This window comes from Zonotrichia leucophrys, chromosome 4 (genome assembly GCF_028769735.1).
Source record: "Zonotrichia leucophrys gambelii isolate GWCS_2022_RI chromosome 4, RI_Zleu_2.0, whole genome shotgun sequence".
NCBI classification, from domain to species: Eukaryota; Metazoa; Chordata; class Aves; order Passeriformes; family Passerellidae; genus Zonotrichia; species Zonotrichia leucophrys.
Genome location: NC_088173.1, coordinates 14,871,116 through 14,895,121, shown reverse-complemented (window position 1 = coordinate 14,895,121; position 24,006 = coordinate 14,871,116). Strand labels below are relative to the sequence as shown.

General features: G+C 35.1%; 1 protein-coding gene across 29 annotated transcripts in view; it reads left to right on the top strand.

Annotated features, from left to right (window-relative positions):
- Positions 1-24,006, top strand: part of TENM3 (teneurin transmembrane protein 3) — a 1,296,489-nt gene that overhangs the window by 684,017 nt on the left and 588,466 nt on the right. For 27 of the 29 annotated variants that reach the window (XM_064710586.1, XM_064710592.1, XM_064710587.1 and 24 more), the window contains one exon: positions 5,879-6,036. The exons of the other annotated variants lie outside the window; for them this stretch is intronic. The gene's annotated coding sequence lies outside the window, so the exon portion shown is untranslated. The remainder of the gene's footprint in view (positions 1-5,878; positions 6,037-24,006) is intronic. 29 annotated transcript variants of the gene reach the window in all.

The following is a 24,006-nucleotide window of genomic DNA, read 5'->3' as shown; positions in this document are numbered from 1 at the left end:
ACCCATCACCTCAGGAGACCTGCTGGGGCTGAATAATGCAGTCCAACATGCTCCCTGTGCCACAACCAGTGCAGCTAAGAGGCCACAGGTAGTAAACAGTAGGTGACTCTTCTGAGCGCTATGGAGGCACCCGTTAGGCAGGCTGGTGTGCTGCTCGCCTGCAGCTCGTGTCAGGGACGATGCTGAGAGACTGCAAAGCCACGTACTGACTCCTGGCTGCTGTCCACTGCTGTGGTTTCACGTGGGCACCAGGGATGCAGCCAAAGCAGTCTGAGGAGCATCAAGAAGGATTAGAGTCTGGGAAGCTGCAGTAAGGGACTCTGGAACGCAGGTAGGTTTTTCATCAATCCTGCTAGTCAGAGGAAAGGGGTTTGAAAGGAATGGCTGACTCCAGTGAATTGACAAATGGTGGCACAGCCAGGGGTTTATCCATTACACCATGGGACTCACTTTGAGAAACCTGGTCTGCTGGAGGCTGATGGAGCTCATCTATCAGAGGAGGACAACAGCATCTTCATTCATTGCTTTGACAAGATGATGAAGACTTTAATTGAAACTTTCCAGGGAAGGGGGATTTTAATCCATTCCACTCCTGCCAGTTTGATGCTAGTTGCCAGCAATAGATGCCCAGAAGCCTGCAGAGGTATCACAGGCCAACAGGAGAGCACATGAAGATCTGCACAAAGGAATTCCAGCCACTTCAGCAATAAGTTGACTTCATTGGGGGCACAATTTAGATGCCTCTATAGAAGACCAAGTAGCGTGAGTAATAGATGAGGATTTAGATGTGCATGCCTGGAGACATACGATCTTACTGACATCACAGAAATGTGGTGGGGTGGATTCTGTCACTGCAATGTTGGAATGGAAGGATATAGACTCTTTAGGAAGAACAGATATGGGAGGCCAGGAGGTGGTGGTGTTTCCTTCTCTGTCAATGACCAGCTGGAATGCATGGAGTTCTGCCTGGGGGTGGATGAGGAGTCAGCCAAAAGCTTCCAGCTCAGGATAAAGCGAGTGCAGGGACAGGTGACATTATAGTGAGGGTCTGCTACAGGCCACCTGACCACATGTATGAGGCCCTTTACAGACAGAGAGGAGCAGTCCTGTGTTCAGGAGGCTTGGTTCTCATGGGCACTTCAACTACCCCAGTATCCGTTAAAGAGACAGCTTAAAAGAGCAGATCCAGATCCTAACTTCTGTCTCCAAATGGAAGGGATGCCAACAAGGTGTCCCTGCCCATGGTTTGAGCTAGGTGGATTTTCATGTCCCTTCCCACCCAGACCCTTCTATGAACATGGCAGCATGACTCAGTACAAGCATAACGTTGCTTAAAACATATTATTCTCTCAAATTTAGGCAAGCTCAGGTTCTTCCTTTTTTACCTTAGTTGTTTCTACACAACCATGTCTCATTCTCAGTATCACTCTGGCATCATTTTGCCAGTGCTGCCTTAATCCCTTTCTTCTTGTGAGATTTTTGTTAACATTTTGGTACCGTTTTTGATCACAGAATTCCAACAAATGAAAGAAACCCGTTAGTCAAGCTGAAATCAGCCAGAAATTTTGCAATTAGTAGTTCTTCTAATCTTGTCTTATTATATCTTGGAATTCCTGTATTATATTTTATCTGTGATGATTTTTTTTTTTCTCACAAAGTTTTAACCAACAAGCTGTAGTGTTATCAGCTCAATTAAAGAACCGAAAATATTTTTAAAATGTTGCCTCTCACATTCCCCAAAATTAATAAACATTTTTGTATTATAATGAAGACACCATGATGTTCTGAACTTCTCCAGTTTTTAAAAATGTAAGAATACAATTAACAGCAATCAAAAATTTCCCAATCAATAATGAAGAAAAGGAAAATTTTGTGGTCCTGTGAACTAACACAGAAATTGAGATAAGGAAAATTTAACAAATAAAAAAGTTAATTGTGTACCATAATGAGGCAGCAAAATGCTGAAACCCAAGTTATCACATACAGGTGTATCTTAATTTAAAGCAAACTCTTCTCTTATTCATTAGTCAGCAGTGGTTTTGTCTTGACAGTAGAAAACATTGTGGTACTGCTGTCTGATTTATAACTTCCATTTGCAATTTGGGTGTTGCTGACTACAATGGAATAGTTTTCAAAGTGACTCCAATGCTGTGTGATAAATGGATGGATTTCAGGAAGAGGCCTGGATCTGTTGACAGTGCTGGCCATGGAGAAATCTCTCTCTGCTTGTTTTGCTACTTCTAATAAATTTTGCTACTTCTTTTCAGTGAAATTTTAATTCATTTTTCTTTATACTTCTATATTTTCCAGTGCCTTCTTGCACACTTCTGTATAGTTCTTACATAAATATTTTTCTGTTGTCACTACAGTTTCAGCCAGAAACTACTGAAGATAAGACATATTCCATAAGGTTAAAAGCTATATATATGTTTATTGGCTTATCTCCACCCCTTCTGTGAACACATTGATATTCAGCTTGAATTTCAGATTCTTATTATTTTTCAAGACTAAGCAGTTAAATGTTTCATCAGTTAGCAAAGAATAAACTGTGGTCCTCCAGTTCCAACCCCATAGTCTTTCTGGATTGAAAGCTAAGAATGTATGCTGTAGGCTTCTTGGCTTTGATCACACTCTGAGGTTTATTTTTTATAGGAGTCTCAGAAATTTTCTTAAAATGTTAGTTTAACTGGAAGAAAGAACACATCTATGGTGATAAATTAATCAAACTATTTTCATTTTTCTCATCTCTTTTTGAGGAAAGAAAAATAAAACTGGTAAAGCAGGATAAAATTATTTTTTTCCCAAAGACTGAAGTATTAACAATATGAGACAATAACTACAATTCAGTATAAATAGGAAAAATTATTACTTTTTTGTTTAAGTTTTGTGGTAGGGAGCGGGAAAGGCACTGATCAATAGGAATAAGGACCTCTGCACAGTACTGCCCATCAGGATTTGCCTGGTGTTACAGAAACTGTGAAATCCCTGCCCGTATCTCTGGTAGCATCTAAATACGTAGGTAAATGTTCAATGCTGCCCTGAAGTTTATTTTCTAGACACTGCTGAAAATCAAACTGTAGGATGTAGATTAAGTAAATACAAGTACTTACCAACATGTCCAAGTCTGTGCTCAACACTCCCACTACAAGCATAAAGGTCGAAGCTCTTTAAAGTCCAGCCTGATATCTGGAAGTGCCTTTCCCTTTCTTTTTTGACCACAGGGGAAATTTTCGACAAGGGATCAAACTTTCGAACTTCAGTGAAGGATTCAAAGTTGTCCAGGAGGGTACCTGAAGTAATTTTAGTATTATTCTTCTTTTTGATATTCTGTTCAATGTAATTTAAATGCTATATAACATTCTCCACTGTAAGAAACATTTTCTAATTGCTACTTTTTGTTGTTCTTTTCCTGTGAATTAATCCAGCTTTAAGTTACTTTCATGACAATGCATGATACCATGTGGTTCTCAGCAAGTTTTGTGTCGAATATTTAGTACAACTGTGTTGACATTCTGCCAGGCTCTTGGTGAGAGCTGCTTGTAAGAAGTCTTGTAGTTGAATCTGATTCAGTTTAAGGCAGGTCACAAATCTCAGTCACAGTTCAGTAGATCACTCAGATTTTATTGTCTGAGTTAGCCTCTTTTATGGCTGGCTTCCAAAATAGTGTATTGGAGTAGGAGTTTAGAAGAGGCAAACTTGGAAACATGAAGGACTGAGAAGGCACCATGCTGCTAACATGCAATCTGTACTTTGCTAGTCCTTTGCTTCAGCTCTTGGCATTGTCCCTTATGAATAACAACAAATCAAACCATTATAAAAATTTATATAATTGTACAGAGGAACAAAGGTTCTCTGTCTCTTCTGGAGTCTAGTGTATCTATTATCTCTGTCTTCTTAATCAAGAGAAGCAGCTGACAAGAAATGTGTTACATGTTACTAACTGGAAACTCCAGATAGCAAGATTTGGGACTTCAGAGCATACAAGTGACAAGCTCTGGATAAATTCCTTTTTCTTTTCATTTAAAATAACCTCCCCATGGTGCCAGTCAATATTAAACATGGCCTTTCCTGAAATCTGTTATCATGTGAAAAATAACTTAGACCTACAGAGAAGTAAATACCAGATTTTGTAGTACACATATATCCATAGCAGTAGCATATACTCTGTTTTAAAGAAAGAAGGTTGAACTTTTAAGTAGCAAGTTTCAGATTTAACACACTCAAGAGTGTATTGGTGTGTACTGCCAGCCTATCTGATAACCTGAAGAAGCCCACTGAAATCTACCAGAAAATACAGTAATATTCCAAGTCAATACATTATGGAGAGTGTTTCTGTGCCTATTCTCTAGAAAACAATTTTTAGCTGAAAAAAATTTGCCAGAAATATTGCTTTAAAAATATTATGGAATTTCATTTGGGAGCAAAATATTAAAAATATTTATTAATGGAATTAGCATATTTTTTTCAGAATGACATCAGCTTAAATTGTCCACATTTTTCTGAATGTCTTTAAAAGACTGATTGCTCCCTTACTATAATGTTAATTTTATCATTCACTGTTATTTAGGTTAAAGTAATTTAACTACCTAGCAGCAGTAGCTACTGCTTTTTTTGCTGTTAAATTCAGTGCTGTTTTTCATTACTCCTCAGGTATGCTGATTAGATTGGAAATTTATAGTATGTGTTTATCAAACAAATGTTTCAGAAAAGTATGTGTCTCCTAAATGTATTTACTCATAGTCTTGTAAAAGACCATGAAGCATAAAAGCAATGAAGAAGGTCATAACACTTGTTCTACTATTCCTGGATGCATAGTAAATCTGATTCTCCTTTTGACATGTGTTCCCATTCCACTCTTTTTCTATGCGATAACCTTTATAATTATTATTCTTATTACTTCTATAATTTTAAGTTTATGTTAAATTGTGTTCTTCAAGAAACTGCAGTATTTGTAGCACTGATTTTTTACAACCATTTTATGACTGTTTTTCTTTCTTTATTTTCACACTGGAGCTTGATTCTTTTTGTCTTGTCAAATCCTTCCTAGACAAGTCTGAGTGCTGTTTTGATATTTTTATTGATACATTATATTTCTTATTTCAGCCATAGCCAAACAACGTTTTTTTTCTAGTTCTCTGGAATGTAAACTTAAAGAAAAAATAAGTTTTACCCCTTTTCATGCTTGAATTATAAACTGACATATTTATTTTCCTGACCAGCTCTTAAAATTTGTTTTGCTACCACTAATTTATAAATTATATAATCAATTATTTACACCTTATTTCCCTAGAGAATCTTAGGCAGAATATTTGATTGTCCTCAGATAAGTCATGCCAGGAGGCAAGATGTCTTGGGCAGCTGACACCAGTTAGCCCAGCTTGTTTGTAGGCTGTGTTGAGCCCTGCCATGTCAGGGCCAGCCAGAGCTGCCTGTGCGCTGTGTCAGTGGTGAATGGCCCTGTGCACTGTGCACACCCCCTGTTCCCCCTCTGCTGCGTTTGCCTCTCGCACAGGCAGTCAGAGATGGTCTGGGCTAGGAGAGGGGAATACAATCCAGCGTCAGCTGTGTTACAGCCTTCACTCAACATCAGCCTAGCAGCAGTAATTTCACAAGGGTCTAATCATCGTGTTGGTGTTCATACAACCTGACTGAAATCTGAGTGGTGTGCACAGTACTACAGAACTTCTCCAGTTTTTCCAGGCAGGCCTACAAAGGCAAGAATACTTCTGCTTTCTGAAGGGCATGCAGCAGATTTATGCCCTTTGCATTGTTACTAACCAAGTCCCATAGCTGTTCATTTTTAACTAAAGAACTAATTTTATAAGTAGATGGCACACTGTCTTCTAGACTCTAATTAAAACTTATTTTTGGTCCTTAGGTGTAATGACTACTCTTCTGAGATGAGTTCTTAATTAATGCACAGAGATCCTGAAAGTCCCACCTCTCAACAGTCATGATTGACATCCAAGGATACAAAAATTGCACTAATTGAGCTTTCCATTTATACACTTTTCTGCAGCCAGCTCGTCAGAAAAGGTAGGAGAAGAGATGAACATAAGAACAGTTATTTTTTAGCCATCTATACTCTCCTGAGGGTGGAGGGGGGGGAAATCTTGCAGAACTACGGAAAAAATTTAACTATAGGTGTCAACTCTTCAGATTTTAGATGTAAGATTTGTTTTACTATGAAAATTATAGTTCTTTTGTTAATACATATGCAGTTGAATAATGGTACACTACTCAATATTAAAAAACAAGGATACCTTATAAGTCAGTGGGGAATGCTTTGCATCACAAATAGCATTGCCTAGCAATATATGCTTTCTGAACAGAGGCTGTGTGGTATTAAACTAAGATATTTCAATGGGTGAGTAGCAGCTTATCTGGAAATGTTCTCTTAATTTTGACCTAGAGTTGGTATCAGAGATTTTATAGTATTTCTAAAGGGATTCTTTCTTTCTAGATGCAATTTAGTACTTCAGTAATAAACTTCTCTTTGTGATTAATTTAACTGCATATTTTTCTGGGGTCAGTTAAGATGAATTAATTGAATAAAGTCCAGTATACTCATGTGAGCTGAAGCCCACAAAGAGGTACTGAGAAGAACATGTTAGATGAAAAGGAATAAAGAGTGCTGGAAGGTATCAGAGATACTTGGCAGAACAATTGCATTGCAAATGGTATATAGGAAGTACAAGAAGCAGCCAAGGGGGGAAAAAAATGGAAAGGAGGCCAAACATATGCCTAGTTAAAGATTTATCTATGTTTTTAAAAGTTATCCAGGGTACAATAAGAAGATATTCACTCTCAAAAAAAGTGTTCAGGCAATATTTGTTTTTGGGGTTTTTTTTTGACTGGATAACTTAGAATACTTTAGCTTATTTATTCCTTATTTACAGCTTTAATTTCTGGTGGCTTATAACAAATGTAAGTGAAAATGAAGCTCATAAAGTAGACATCAGATTTTCATGAAAGAAATCTGTTGCATTTCAATGTTTATATTTTAGATTTACTTGGTATCTTTGCTTGTTTCTATAAATGGGAAGCATTCAAGATGTGGGGAAAAAATAATTGGACATATTTCAGGATCTTTTAGGATTCTAAGAAGGAGCCAGCATTTTAATCTGGTGGGTTAAGCTTGAGGGCTAGAGGAATTAGACTTTCCTGGGGAATGTCCATACTGAAGAAGATTAAAGTATAAATGCTTACTGACATATGCTTAAAACTGGAATTGAAACAGATTTAGCTGTTTGTATCTAGATTAAGGGATCCATGGGGAAAAAAATGTAAGCATGTGTATTGTGGGGTCCAGGCTCTCTTTAACTTTTGAGATGTTTTACCCCTCAGCTGAAGCATAAAGGCTTTAGAGAAAGGGATTGAAAAAAAAAACTAAAGCAAGGATTACGTAAGGGAGGTCCTAGAGAAAAAGCCATCCCATCAAAGCAGTACAATAATTTTGCAACATCCCCTTTGTGCCCAAAAGGTTCTGAAAATGTGTATTTTCTGTGCAAGATTACAGAAGGAGGCCAACTGAGAGTATGGGTACAGAATGACTTGAGAGTTCAGGCTTTTTTATTTCTTCTAATAAAAATATAAGGACAAAGTAAAATTTTAAATTTAGAGTTAAGAATACAGGTATGTAAAAGGAGGCTAGGGGAAAAAAAGTAGGAACTAAAAAATAAATCATTAGAAGTGTCTATTTTATATGCTCTTCATATCTAGAATAACTTCATACTATTAGGATCAGTGTAAAACTATTACTAGATCTTCTATGAGAATGGACAGAGCTATTTCACAAAAAGATGAAATTAACAAACCAACCCATTGCAAGTTTTTAAACGTACCTATAATTTATAATTTTACTGTGAATTTCCATATTGCATGAGGAAAAGTACCTAGGTTTTAAGTAAATTTTTATTTTAATTGCTGAACGTACAATTTACCTTCCTCAAACAGCCAAATTAAAGTGCATACTATCTCCTCTCTAATTTGGCTGCTTTGATAAAGATGAATTGTTTAAATATTTTGGTAGAAACAAAAGATGTTTTAGCTTGCTAAGGAGAACAAAGATGCTTTTGTACAACATAATACAGCTACTAACATGTCAAGGTCTAACTTCATTATCACGCCTTCAGAATTTGTGTGTTTTTATAGTTAAGAAATGATAAAAACTCACTAAGTTTCACTAGACTGTATCTATGTAGAAATAGCTATTAACAGGAAATGTATGCATACATTCAGAGTGCTGGCAGTGGTTTTAAACTGTAGTTAAAATGTATTTTGTGTTAATTCAAAATAATAGTTCTAGATGTAACAGCAGCTTTAAAGGTCTTAGCAAATGACAGATCAACTGAGGCCAATGTGTGCCTCTTGCTTTTGGTAATCAATTAGACATTAATGATAGGTATTTCATTTTGAATAGCTACAACAATTATTTATTCTCAGGGCAACATGGTGGAGCCTAGTCTCCTTTGGCTTTTGGAACCAGTAAAATAACAGAACATCAGTCAAGTTAATAAAGTGTGGCCCTATTACACATTCTGCATCTGTACATAAACTGCCAGCATATGATCAAAGACTGCAGCTGTTTCAGTTATATCACAGTCACATCATAGACATTTTATAGTTATAGCAGAGAGCGTTCCAGGGACAACCCAGTCACCTTGAAGACATAGGGAGTTCAGTGGAACCTCATTAAATTGCACCTTGATATTATAGGAAACTGGTAGGACATCTATTAGGTATGGTATATATAATTCCCATGCTAAATTGTTTCGTATGCATGTTTTATGCATTGCCTGTATGTCTTCTCAAGAAATCCAGGGTTTTGCTCACACAAATCGTCAGAGTTCCATGTTTACGTATTTTAATTTTGAACTTGTGGTTGCGAAAACCAAAGGATTATTCATAGCCAAATGGCTGTGTTGCATTGCACATGTGAAGGCATTAATAAAATATGAATTAGTAATTAAAATATTTTGAATGCAAACTGGAATATTCAAGTATGTTTTCACAGCTGTTGACACATTTTTCCATTTAATCTCATGGAGCAGTGTTTTGTTTAAGTCAATGGGCTTTGTAATTGACTTTTTGCAAAAGAAGAATTTCACCTAGACAATTTTTAGTTATAATCAGATGTGTTTTAATAACAGCAGATTAGCTTTTCTATATTATACCAAGTTTGTCTGAGAAACATGAAGAGGGAGGGACCTTAGTAAGAAAGTGATTCAAAGATTTATTTCTGAAAAATATGTTTTACATATTACATAATATTCCACACAGAGTAGCTAACTTTTGTATTGCAACAAAATTAAACTGGCAACTTCCTTGTCTGGAATTTGAAAGACACCATAACATCAGCCACATTGTTGCTTAAGCGCCACATTAGAATTCACCAAAATAATTTAACTTTATAATTTAGGTAGCTAAACTCAACAATAAAATATAGGCAGCAACCTAATCTGAGAACTTGAATCTGAGTTTTACAAAGTATTGCTGGATTTAATTCCCAAAGCAAAATGAAAAAAGATAAAGAGGTGCCCAAGTTTACTCAAGTAATAGTTCCAATAAAAAATACAACCTTATGTTATTAGCTTTTCTTGCTAAACCTAGTCACACTTTACAGGTAAAGACACATCTGTTTAATTGTCCTGATAATTCTCAATGCATGTACAGAGGAAAAAAAAAAAAGAATGGTTTGTAAAACTAAACTAAGTTATGTGGGATAATAATCTATTATGGTAACAGTCAAATTGCTTGTCATGTCATGAAGGGTTATGCTTTAATTAAGCAATAAGGCGTGACAGGGTGTGAATTACAATGTAATAATTCTTGTCTAGTGTATTGTTAGGCAAGAGGCCAAAGGCCTAGTGCCACTGAATGCTGTAGGAATGAATTATTATGCTGTAGTTTAAACAATTCAGTCTCATATTCCAATAACTGTAAAATATTACATTCTAAATTTAAAAATGCATATTATGATTTTCTTATACCTAATTGCTCCTTGAGTAAACTACTTAGTTGCAAAGAAAAGAGACAATTTCTATTTAGTATATTATATTTAGATTTCTATTGCAAATCAACTTTGAGCACAGTTGTTTCTGAGAGATTTGAAGGATGCCATTGTGATGCCATTCTTTCCTAAAATAAACAGAAAATAAATGCTGAGGAACAAATGCTTCCTAAATTCATTCTTTGAATTGTAGTCTAGTTCTGTCCAATGAAAAGAAAGGGCTTTGTGAAATTACCCTTAACTGGGAGACTTGCATTTAGTGTAGGCATTATCACCATTACTTTTTGAAAACACTTTTTTTCTTCTTCCCATTCTTTCTTATTGACACCTTTTCAGAAGACGCATAATTTATAGAGCCCTTCAAATTCATCTTTTGGACTAATGGTTTTTAAAAAGTTGTGTTTTGTTTTATTTTGTCCTTCGTCTTCAAAAGCAAAGTAAATAGGAAGAAAAAAATACAGGATTGTGAAAGATCTCCCATTATACTCCTCTGCTCCAAAGCACAAAGTCAAAGATACTGTAAGTAGTTGGAAATGTTTAAAAAGTGATGAATATTGATACTTTTCTGCTTTTTCATAATTCGTGTAAGTAGAAAACCCCATGTAGTTAAAATTTACGATGCATGATATTTCCCACTGAAATATGATGCTAAGAAATCATACCTGATGGACCATGTTGTAAAGTTATTTCACAGTTTACATGGCTGACTGGAAAAAGTTCAGCAGAGTCTGTCCCTTACCTGGGAGAAGTTAGAAGCCTCATCCATTGATACATTTATTTTATTGTAGCTGAGTGACATCAGTCATGTTAGTGGTATCAAATAAATCCCAAAACTATTTCTTTACACTTGTTAGATTCAATAGAACTGAACTAAAATATAGGGGCTTTTCTCATTCTTTTACGTTGCTTTTGCAGCAGTAATGTAAATCAATACATCTGCCAGATGTCACAGGTCTGGTGTGCAGTATCTCTCCAATCTAAATCTGTGTGTTCTTCTTTCCTTTTTTTTTTTTTTCCAATTGCATTTTCCTGTTCAATCTCAGGCTGACGGTTGCCTGATGCACTACTGAAAGCCAGACACAGGAGAAATTTGCAAGTTGTAAGATTGACTCCTAGGCTGATTGAAGTTTGTTGTCCTTAGGTAAAACCAGAACTTGCCAGTTGACCTAGTCACATTACAGCTAATATATTTCCTTTCAGTGTTGTAATATTTGCTATGATAATACTTGCAAACCGTGTTTAATGCTCCTTTTTTTTGTCATCACTTCTGTACTGTAGTGTGGATGTAGCAGCAATAATAAACCTCATGTAGGGAAAGGGTGGGTGTTTCTGTTAGTAACATGAACAAAGAGACATTTTTTTTTCCATAACACTTGAATTACAAGCAAATTTGCCTTCAAAGGATTCTTTGTACACTGAGAAAATCTGTCACTATGACACAGTTCACAGGAGGAAACAATTGGTTTAATTTTCTCAACAATTGAGTAGCTTCCTATTCTTCCTGAGTACAATTCATCAAAAAATAGTGTTTCACTTCTGATATGCTTTGCCCAGACAGTCAAGGCATTTGCTTTTGTTTTCATAGTTATTAGGCCATTTCTACTTGTTAGCTTTCAGCAAACAGTTTGCTTTAATATTAGACTGCAGTGTAGATAAGGATTCACAGCAATTGTTCATCACTACAATAATTTTAAAGCTTGTAAGTCCTATCAACTGATGTTTTGACTTACTTTCTTCATTTTTAGTACACATCTGTATAAATACTAAATAATTTTAGAAGAAAAATAAAGCAGCAACAAAAATGTTCAGAGCAAAGAATAATAAACTACCACTTCAAGCTTCTATTTTCAAAATAGTAATGCTTCTGAGATGTGATTAGCAATGACATATTATATGACAAAAGAAGAAAAAGGACTTAGAAATGGAAACTAAAAATAGTTGTGTAGAAATTTAATAACCTGGCAGATTTTATTCCATCTGTTAGGAAGAGTTTGAATGCCATTTCCTGCTGCCATTCACTCTGCAGAGGCATCAGAGTTCAGAGATGGAATCAAATACCTGATGTGAAAATCTGTTATTATGATTCATATCCAAAGATTCATATCAATATCTTTGCATAGAATATTTTTTGGTTTATGTATAAAAAGAAAACTTGAATCTAAAGGTTTAGGATTATTATTTCTCATTGTCAATGCCACACCTTGAGGCAGAAGAATTACCAAAAAGATTTATTTCTTTCAAATTATGACAATTGTTGAAACTATTCTATGCAAGTGAACAATTCAATAAACCAGCTTTCTCAGATGGGTGGCCTAGGATTCAAATTTCATGAACTTAGTTTCAGGGTGAAAGTACTGTACAGAAGGAAAGTACAGTGTGGTGTTGACCTGTCCTTTATTGTCATTCAGATAAGCAAACTGGGGGAAGAGAACAACAGTCAAATTAGCAGACAGAAGGTATAAAGGAGAGCATGTGTAGTGTAAACCAGTAGCTGATGAACTGGCATTGCAGCAAACCATAAAGAAGTATGGGCATGCTGGTTTAGCTGATGGTTTAGCTGAACAACCTACATCTATCTGTATAAAACAAGGTAGATGCTATCACTAGTTATTTCTAGGTGCTGCTTCACAGGTGTTTGACAGATATAAGAAAACATAAATTGTTCTTTGTCTTGAGTAATAGAAATTCTGTAAGGCTCATGGTAGTGTTAGTCTAATTGACATTATAAAACTACGGGAGTGAGGACATAGGTTAGAAGTGTACCTGGGTGAGTGGCACAAGCTGCTGTCAGCACTATAAACTCATCTTACACAGAAAAGGGTTATTTGCATTTAGACATTTAGGAAAAAATCGAGGGAATACTGAAACGTCATTGGCAGCTGGAATTTGGTTTTGGGTTTTTTCCCTAAGGTGGCCAGAAGAAACATAGATAAGTGTGTTTATATTTAAAAAAAAAAATCCACCTTCCTGTTAGAATTTTCATGAAAAATTAAAACCCTTATGTAATGCACTTTCCACCCATTTACACATTCTCATGCTCTTTGCAGGTTTGAAAATGCTTTGGCACAAGATTGTTGTATTTCACCTGAAATCTGAGTTAGAAATGAAAATTCATTTTCAATTTAAATAAAAAGGAGTACTGACAGCTCTACCTGACAGTGGGATTTTTTAATGGTTGTCTTTTAGAAAATGTCTTTCCTAATTTGTAGGTGCATTTGCAGGTATATGATGAAAATAGAATGAATATTTATTCTGATTCTGCAGGATGTGCACTTGCTCATCTGTTTTCAGAACAGGGCTAAAGCAGGTATATAAGGGTTATCGCTGTTCTATGTAAATCCTGGTGCTAATTATTGACCCACCATGTTATTTGTTTTGTCAAATAATTTGTTTCCTGCCCAGTCTCTGCAAACAAATGTGATTGATACAAATACATGTTAATTGAAATAACACCTGTGTTAATGGTGATCTCAGGCATAAGAATCTCCCATTGTAAAGAATCCACTAGCATAATTTATCAGGCCTAAGATTAACCTGATGGAGTAATCAGAAGTTCATAATACTAATTACCTCACTAAAGTCAAACTTACAATCAGTAAGGTTTTTTTTTTACAATGGGCAATATGTTTTCTTATTGCAATAATTTTCTTTTGTCCCAGTAAATAGACTTTGGATATAATAAGACCAGCTCAAGCAAACAGATTTGTTGATGTGCAAAGATGTGCTTGGTGTATGTTACCTGGGCTTCTGGATAACTAGCTGTAAGCAAAAGGACCAGAAGAGTTATTAGCACCATGCTCTAACCAGCTGAGCTAGTCTCAGTTGTTGATCCATGTGTCCTTCAGGCTTTAAGTATAAATAGTGTGGACTGCAGTCTTATAAAGGAAATTGTTAAAAATAGCTTGAAGATACCGTTTTCCATGTAGAACAGCAACAAAGTTGTTTCCTTAGATAGATCAGGCATATATGAAATTTTAATTAATTAATGCTAATTTGTGTGAGGAAAACTTAAGTTCAACTTTTCCTTTGTACAAAGCTTATTTTAACTGTTCCTCTCCTTGCCTTTTGACTCAGCATTAACATTTGGACAGGTATGCCTTGTGATACAATCTTTACTTTTGTCACTTAATTTTTGCATAAAAAATCAATCCCAAATGTGACACTCTTGCATATATGTCCACATTCTAGCAATGATTCCTAGAAAAAAATAACATTCAGAATTTGAATACATGGAGTCCATTAAAAAATAATAATGAAGTTAAAAAACATATTATTCCTAATGATGGGAAAATCAAAATATTATCTTGAGCATTGATTGCATTAATATAATTTATCTAATCCTTCTACTTCCTTTCAATGGTGTGGTAGAAGATTGATCGTCTCAGATCAGATTTTAGCCTTTCCATTTATAAAGCAAGTATTTTTGAGATCTATAACTGTGTGCTGCACACCCCAAGGTGGCTTGAACAGCCAATAGGAGTAATAGGGGTGATTAAACCTTGTCACAGGGGGTTAGATGCGGTGCTTTCTTCCTACATGACAGGCTGTGACAGTCAAACAGCACTGAAGCAGAACAAACGACAGTGGCAGTTTGCTGCGAGCAGTGCTACTGTCACAACTCCCACTAGAAAGCTAAGGGCTAGGTATTCAGCTCAGGGAAGTTTCAAATAGCCCATGCAAATTCTGGTTTCAAAAATTTCCCTGCAAATGAGTAGTGACATGCATTAACTGCAGAGTGATTGTGTTATTGCGTGAGTGATTGTCCACTGTGGGACGCTGGCCATGATCATCGTTTATGAGTGACACCGCTGATCCATTTACATCTGTGCTTAGCTGTTCCTGTTATGGGAAATCTCCCTTCATTTGAGAGAGCTGCTGTGCTAATGCAATTAGAATGAAGGTTATCATCACTCTTTAATGATTGCACGTGTTTGTCACTCTGAGTAACTGTGTACAGGAAAACAACAAACACTGCACCTGACTGAGCCCAGGATAAAATCATATATTCAAATATAAAAGTTTTCATTCCTGACTAAAAGGGCCTGACTTAAAGACAACTACAGAAGAATAACTTTGAATTTTCAATATTCCTTATATGGCAAAAGTTAACCAAGAAAATGCACCCCAACATTCAGTCTTTTCAAGTATAGCATTGCAGGCTTTTGTAACAAAACAGGAGAGGGAAATTTTGCAAGAGAAGGAAGCTAAATATCTTAGTAGGCTGTATAAGAGAGAGGAATACTATGAGTGGGTTTTTTTTTCTCATTTTAAGCGGAATTAAGATTGTATTCCATGCCCAGAAAAGTAGTACTGTATGCCCACATATATATGTATTTAATTATCTAAAGCAGGGTAGAAAGGGGTTGGGAAAAGCTCAAGAGAACCTCTGCAAAATCCTTAGCAAGGTAATATAGGTAAGAATATTTTCATTATTTCAAGATACGTCTTTTCTATGTCTAGAAATGTTATACTTAGATTTCTAACTGCTCTGACAAAAAATAAGTAATTTTGAACAAATTCTGGTTTAAAATCTTCAAGTTAAAGGTTTGTTGTTTTTAGCAAGAAGATTAGATGAAATTCTCACTTTAATTGGAGGTTACAGTGGTGTAGTTGATGTTGGACTGAAAATGTTCCTTCTAAAAGGACTAAACCCCTCCTTTTGTATTTATTTATTTAAAATTAATCCAAAATTTTGCCATTTATTTTTAGAACATGTTTTCATCTATAAATATTTTTTAATTTTTACAAATCTTTTCTAAAAGTTGTTTAACAATTAGTTTTTCGACATTTATTTTTCAGCATACTATTTCTTTTATTTCATGTAGCTGTAGATATTAAACAAGTAAAGCTTTTCATGTGTTTTCTTGTGTTCTCATAAATTCATGTCCTGACTGCCAAACCTAGCATCTTTTTCAATTCTAAAATCAGTTAAGGATAATCCTATCTTATTAAGGCAAGAATGCCAAAGCTTATTTTTGATCTGGTCATGTGCACCCATCTTCAGTGAGCCACCCTTGCAACTCCTGAGCTCTGCTTCTCTGCTATACCCAAAGTAGTAACAGCTGAGATAACATTTCCTGATTGAGATACTGAGATGGTGCTACACTCTTTCATTCCAGACCATTTCTTTCATTCTGTTCTTTCACTGGAAAAGTATATAGGAGTTTTCACGGAAGAGATCCATTCTGAAACACAAGTTCAGTTCCACCTGTCAGCATACCTGTCCTTTCCTTAGCCCTTTTATGCCCTTGTCCCTGATAGGATTTGAGACGTGCTGGGAGGGAAGGATTTGTGGGCAAAAATGCCTAAAAAACTGTATAGGGAGCATTGTTTCCATCTGGTGAACATTGTGTGGTTCGCCAGAGAAAAACTCATATCCATCTGTCTTTTCTGGGTATGTAAGAAGAGATTGCTCTCTAATAAATATTATCAGTGTTGTGGACAGCAGCAGGAGTGGTTATGAGATGAAGCAGGACTTTGACCATGCAGTAGTAAATAAGTAGTTTCCTTTTGGAGCACCTTTTCAACTGCTGGTATCTTTTTTTCTCACTTCTCTTCCCAGATTTTTTGCAGATCCTCAGAGGGTTGGTTGGGGGGGTGTCCGTAATCCAGTTAAAATGTGTTGCTGAGCTAGGACTTCAGCCTTGTAAATCAGGACAGGAACTTAAAGAGAGAAGGATGATAACGTCTGCCTGAAAATCTGCACTTAAATTAAAAACAAATTAAAGCCAACCCCAACAGCATTAATTTGTTTGTTTTATAATTTCAGCCCATGAAATTATTACCAAAAATTTATTATTAGGATTTGAGAGTCGTCCTGGAAAAACAAACATAAACATTCAGTTAAGAAGCCTCTTCTATTCAAATACTAATCCAGATTATTTTCACAGAGAATTGTAATTGCTTTAAAATGGTGCAATTTTTAAGCAAAAAAAGCTAGAGGAAGTGATGCCAATATCAATATGTAATGGTTTTTAATTGGTGAAATTACATTAATAAAAATGACAGCAGCTGAGAGTAATCATTTTCAGAAAGCTACTCAGCGGTTTGTTAAAAATAAGTCGTTAAAGTCATGATTTAGTTGTTCTGTCTTGCTTACCCACCACATAAGCAGTTAATACAAAACATTCCATTTTACTGTTATGAAAGAAAAAATGTGGTTTTTTAAAGGAGCTGTAAATTAGGTTGTGCTGGAAGCATCCATTTTCATGCCTCCATCACTGCCAACTCCCACTGTTTTCTTTGATAAATGATTTGCAGACTACTATTATTATTTATGTGTTTTACAATTACTACGAATGACACCTCCCCTTCCTCAGCCCTAAGCCACAAATCTGAAATGAATAAATGCTGTTTATTGTGACAGTCTGCCTTTTGTCTGTGGAACAATGACAAACTACACCACTGACAGCCAGTTGCCGTTTTTAACTACTGCTCTCGAGCTCAGTCTTTGAGTGTTCTTCAGAACATGACAACAGTCAGTGTGGAATAAAATGAGTGGGATTGCATTGTGTTTGTTTAGCATGCCGTGACACCATTGTCCAATACATTGAGTAAACAGGAAGAATAAATTACATAACCACAATAGCTTTTAGTTCTCTGCATTTCATTGAGATTTGTACAACTGTGGTCATATAAAAATTAATATATTATTGCTTTTTAGCATCAATCATTTTGATATTCATATAGAGAATTGCCTTTTCACCGGAATTAAGTGAAGGAGGAGAAATAAAGGGAGTGCTTTTAATTATTTGTGAAATCTAAGAACATTTCTACTTTATGTCTAAGCTCTTCAACAGATCTAAAGGCAGCACAGAACGACTTTATCTGTATGAATTTTATAAATGTCTTCTGACCTGCAGCTAGTCAGTATTTAAGTGTTAGAATGACCTGTTTAATATCTAATTCTTCCTGGCAGAGCAGAGTTAGTAGGTAAATCAGTTCTTATATTTTGACTAGAACTTGGCTTTAATCTAAATGCAAACTTGCAAATATGTCAGAGTATTTATTTAATGTAATTTTCTCTGAGTTTGAACGTTAATCTAGCATTTCTTCTTGAAACCAGGTGTTATCCTTCTGTTAATGCTCCTCCTCCCTTTACACACACCTGGTTCACTTGTGTGCATGTGTGCACACACAAACATACAGCAATGCTAGTTTATAATCCTTTTTCTCTGTATTTATGTGTATTTGTGTGCATAGATGCATACTGCATTCATGTTTTACTTACCTGTCTAAACACCACAACATCAAAAAAGGCTCTTTTGGCATTTGTATTACTTTATTAGAATCTCGTGCTATTAGTAGTGGAAAGAGATGTCTAGTGATTAACTTAAATTTTTGTTCAGTGTAAAATGCTGAACAAGGACTCTTTTCCTGAATTGCATACAGTATTCTAACCGATATAGGTTTTTTTTTAAAAAATTCCTCAGTTGACATGTGATGTTCAATCTTTTAATTTTTTTTTTCTCCAAACAAAGATAATGGAGAGAATGTGAGCAAATTCCAAGCCTGCATTGGTGCTGCCAGTTTGTAGAAAATGTATTTCTAATTGAGAAGACATAATCTGCAGTCTTACTTAGAATTTACCATCATTTCCTCCATTAAAAACTGGGGTTAATTTCTTATTGCATTTCTGATAAAAAAAATTTGCCTTCTTCTCTTCAACTATCTGTACTCCTTTCTTATTGTCTTTTTTAAATTGTCTGATTTCCCTTTGAAGTCTCCTTTTATTTTTTAGACTTCCTATCTCCCTCCTTGCAGAAGCTCCTAGATTTAGTCTCACTGCAGTTTTCTGCCTGCTATATAGTGGCATGTATTATTTTAATTTTTAAACACAATTAAAAGTCATTAAGTAGGGAGCAGGGTAGCTTCAGACTGCACGGATTCTTGTCCTTGCAACAGTCATTCCTCCAGGACTGCAATTGCTGTACTTATAACAAGGAAAACCCTTCAATAAAATCTATGAAGTAAAGTAGGGTATTGTATGTCTTTGTATGCTGCCTAATAGATAATATAAATTCAAACTCTGTTCATCTATGAGACCAGTAAAGACAAATAATATTCTTGGCTATTTGAAAGAACTATTTTTCACAAACGTTTCTGAGGGTTAAATATGGTAAAGTACATTAAAAATAGCGTGGCAATATAAGCATCAAAATGCTCATCTAAGTAGGTAGGAAGAGAGCATGTGTTTTCTGTGGGCAGGAAGTCAGAGCTGCAATTAGCTTCTCTTACCAAAGTTTTAATCCACAATGAACCCAAAAGAAAAATTTTTCTAATGCAGCCTTTTTAGTTTAGCAGTTTTTTATGGTATTAGACACCAGAAAATTAATGAGTGAATCACAGCATAGCAATATATAAAATCAAGAACAGACATATGTATTGAGGAAAGAAAGCAATTTGGACATTCTCATCTAGGTATTCTAATCCAATAGAGAACACTTCATCCTCTTGCATTGCTTCCTGGCTGCTGAACATATTCCCATTTGAATAAACAATGTTGGCTCATTCACGGAGCTGAAGTATCCTTCCTAAAGACATAAAGTGTGGTTTAACTATTTCAGATAATATCTAGGTTACAGCCATTATCTAGCTATAATAAGCTACTTGCCATCCATCAGTAGAGCTATACAAACATTAATGAGTTCCTTTTGAATCTGGAGAGTACTTAAGCTTTCATGATAGTTATTCACAGCTGTATATTGATTTGCGTTTTTTTCACTTTCACTATGTATTTTACTGAGATGATTTAAGAAAGTCACCTTATTAGTAATTTCCTGTTTATTATAAGTTATTGATAGTTTAAAATAACATTTTTACACAAGGACAATGGATTATCTCTCATGACCTTTAATACAAAGCATGTAGCACTACTTCTGATATTTAAAATGAAAATCTGACAAACATATGTTCAAATTAAATTGGTACTTATTGTCATTTGAATGTATGCAATTGGGAGATAGGGGATAAGTACTAATAAAAATGTCGGTGAAATATATTAAAAAGGTGCCTTGCTAGTTTAACATAGAGAGGAGGCTTCATACTTCCTGGAAACTTTTGTTAGCAATTACAAGAACTCCAGAATAAAAATCATTTGACATGCACTATGAAGTGCCCAAAGTTAAATTTTCTTCAGGAGTCTAACAGTGAATTTAATTTTCCTGGTTTAGTTTCCTAATGTGGTTTTAAATGTTATAATCCATGTATATATAAAGACTTACATAAACATAAAAATTTACTTGCGTCATAGTGATCTGATTTACTTTGCTATTTCTCAAACCTGTAGAGAAATTTCCTTTTCACATAAATGGAACAGCTTTAAAGAAACTTGAAACAAGCTGCAATAGTGAAAGTACTATTGAACAGAAATTTTTCTCATAATTGTGAAACTTTATTCAGGGTTGATGTAGTCACTAGCAGCGTAACAATCAATAGGATCTTTCTTCAAAAGCAGAAAGGTTGAGGTCCCTTCATTAAGAGTGCTGTGTCTCTTCACCTCTGCTCTTGCCCAATCATTGTAGCTGCAAAAGCCAGAGCTGTATGTATTCAGCTTCTCTTTTCCCCTCTCTGGTTTCATTCATTGCAGAACTGGACACCATGGGATCAGTAAATGTCTCCTATTTCAAGTGACAATAAATAAATTTAAAAATAGGAATATACAGCCATCTTGACAATCTAGATTTGGTATTCTAATCTAATAGAAAAGCTTTCATGCACTAACATTGCATCTTGGCAGCCTCAACAAATCTTCATCTGTGAGAATAGTACCATGCCAATCATATGACTCTGCTATTCACACTCCAATTTGGATATACTGAACAGATATTCAGTTATAAATGTATTTCTCTTCTGTGGGCTGTGTGGCCACTAGCGATATAAACCAGGAGCAGTAACAAGGAAACTGTAAAATGACCAAAATTGGGATGTTAATTCAGACCCATTGTGGTAACAGATCAGTAATCATAAGATATTTTTCCTAAACTGCTCCTTTGAAGCACCCAGAGACGTAGCCTATATATTTAATTTTTTTTCTGCTACCATGAGCATTCTCTGAGTGCTGCTCTATGTCTCACATTCATAGATTTTACTGGAACTTCAGCATGCAGATCAACAACGAACATAGCAGAAAAACGTAGACATGGAATTTGACTTGTGACTACCAGACAGTCTAATTTTCCTGCAAAGTTGCCTTAGGTGTCACATAATGAACTTCCAAAAAATCTGGAAACACTTTCAGAACTGAATGTGACTTTAATTAATGCAGTCACCAAAGTTACATAAATAGAACTGTCTCTGAGACTGTTGCCAGTGTCAGTTTTATTCTTGATCTTAATCTCTAAAGTTACTACATCAAGTATGAGCTAACAGAGCAAAGCAAACCTCACACAAGCTGCCATGTGACTGGAAAAAAAAAAAGAAACAAAAATCTTGGATTTAAAAAAAAAATTTATAAAGCTTTATAGAGTTTTCGAGAGATTTCTTTTTAGCAGTTAATTTTCATTATGGAACATCAGAAAACATTGTGAAAAGTATCCATAGTTGTGGTTAAATTGTTGTCTGTATTGATAACATATTGAGCATAAGCAATTTGCATTTACTTCAACTGTAATAGGGTGCTAAAGTCAGTTGGTTTTCAAAAGGATATCTTACAGCTAAATACCTGCATTCTACTGATGTCAGCAGAAATTACTCAATATTCAAATATTTGCAAGTTATTCTTCTGTTGTCAAGTCAATGTTTCCATCACTACTAAGGAAAATTGCAAAACCTTTATCCATATGTGGTTATTAGAAGACCAGAAAATTCAATTTAAAGAAATTTAATAAAACTTTGAAGAGTTTTAATAAAAATGCTCTTTCTTTGATTAGTTTTCCATCAGCATGAGAGTTGACAAAATACTTAAAACTTGTTTTTAAATTCCAGTACGGTCTTCAGAACACTAGGGTGTTCCCCAAGCACCAGAGCAGTGTAGAATTCCCAATGCAAAGAGATTTACTGAAAAAAAATAAGGGATAAGAAGATTAGAACTAAAATAGATGCCATTTTTTTGTAGACTGTATAATGAAATTCCTATTAACATGTAGTCGACTATGAAGTTTCAGCATGGATCCCTCAGACTTTGCAAAGGATTTTAAAAATCTTTTTGGAGTAATTGCATAAATACACAAAGGAAATCTCTTTGTTTCCTCATGTTATCTGGCAGAAGCTTACTGCAAATAACAAAAGAAAGGAATGTCTGGAAGGATGCTAACAATTGTTTTTCTCCAGAATACACACTGCACCTGGTGCTGCTAAAAACCTAGAAGTGGGGAGCAGTTTACCAAGGGAGGAAGTATTGGCCAGTGGTGAAAGTTTTTATGGATTATTGAAGACTAAGGAGAATTATGAAGACCACCATAAGAACCTGACACATCAAATAAAAATAAATTCAACAGTGACTGATGAAATTCATCCTCCCTAAGAGGGAAACAGCCCACAGTGCAGTGAGTGAATTACACTATCTTTTATGTACTGAGGGACTCTGAATTAGACATAGCCTCTCAGGACAAAGATCTAGACATCACTGTGGACAGCTCAGTGAAGAAATCTGCTTAAAATGTATCAGAGGTCAAAAAACTGAATAATATTTGGACTGTGTAGGGAATATTATGAAAAATATTACAATGTTACATAAATTGATGTACATCCTTACCTTGACTGTAAAGTCCATTTTGGTCAACTCTTCTGTGAAAATTGTATGAAGAGGAAAAAGGAAGGTTACTCAAGGGCACCTGGAGTTTCCTTCTGCTTCGAAGGAAGAAAAGTAAAAAGAAATATGAAATTCTGAATAGTAGTCAAAGTCTCAACTAGATGTTTCCCTTTTTCACTCTTAATAAAGAGATTAGCTAGAGGCATGTTCTTGTATGAAATGTACAATTGTCTTTAGCACTTAGCACCATATATTTCTTTCAATTTGCAGTTTGTGGAAGTATGTATTCAAATACTATGAATAGGTTTTTTCTATTTGCAATGAATGATTTTTTAAGAACAGGAAAGTAGAGGACATAACTGTTGAGGCTACTTCCCTAGACTTGTATCTGTATGTTTTGCAGGAATACTTTTCAGATTGTGATGGCAGAGTGGCAATTTAGAATGCACTAAGAACAACCCAGTAGCCAAATGCTCCTGTAGAGCACTTGCATAAATATATTTTCAAATATGTTTAAATACCCTTAGCTGACTGCAGTGATCAGACCTGTTTTAGTCAGTGTGCACACTTCTCATTTGTGTATGTTGCAGATTTTAAATGGCTAGAAATATAGGTTAGTTATTGTAATGGCTGTTGGAAAAGACTAAAATTATCAAATGGCTTATTATTGTTTGATAGAAGGACATTATATTGGAAGATCCTGTCACAATTTTCTGCTCAATTAAACATCAGAACAAAAAGAAGTAAAATGAGGAAAAGGCTCAGGAGCCTTCTTTCTAACTTCCTTGCTTTCCTTTATTTTCCTGTTTCTTCCTGGTTTTCCCCCTTAGTGTTTCTCTTACCTATTTTCTTGAGTTAGAGATGTTATTTTATGAAGATGACGCTTCTTAATAAATTCTGATTTTTTATACTGTTAATTTATTACTTCTGCAATATGTAGAAAAATATGTTCTCAATTTTCCTTGTCCTTTGTTCCTGGAAAAATTAATAGAGTTCCTTCTAGACTTCATCTTCGTCCTGGGAAAAATACTACAACTCAGCCATACAGCAATATTTAGAAAGAAGAAAATCTAACTAAAACATATCTTTTGTTTACATTTAAAATTTCTAACAAGCATACTCTTTATTTACATGCAAATGCAAATAGGAAGGATCATCAAGGGTGGATTGACCTGAGGTCTATCTGTCTTTAAATTATTAAATGGAAATATTTGTCAAAACTACTTCCTTCTAAAATATCATCATGAGCTGAATGAGCTAAATTTTACTAAACTTCAAAAAAGTGTTGAAGGGGAAGAAATGA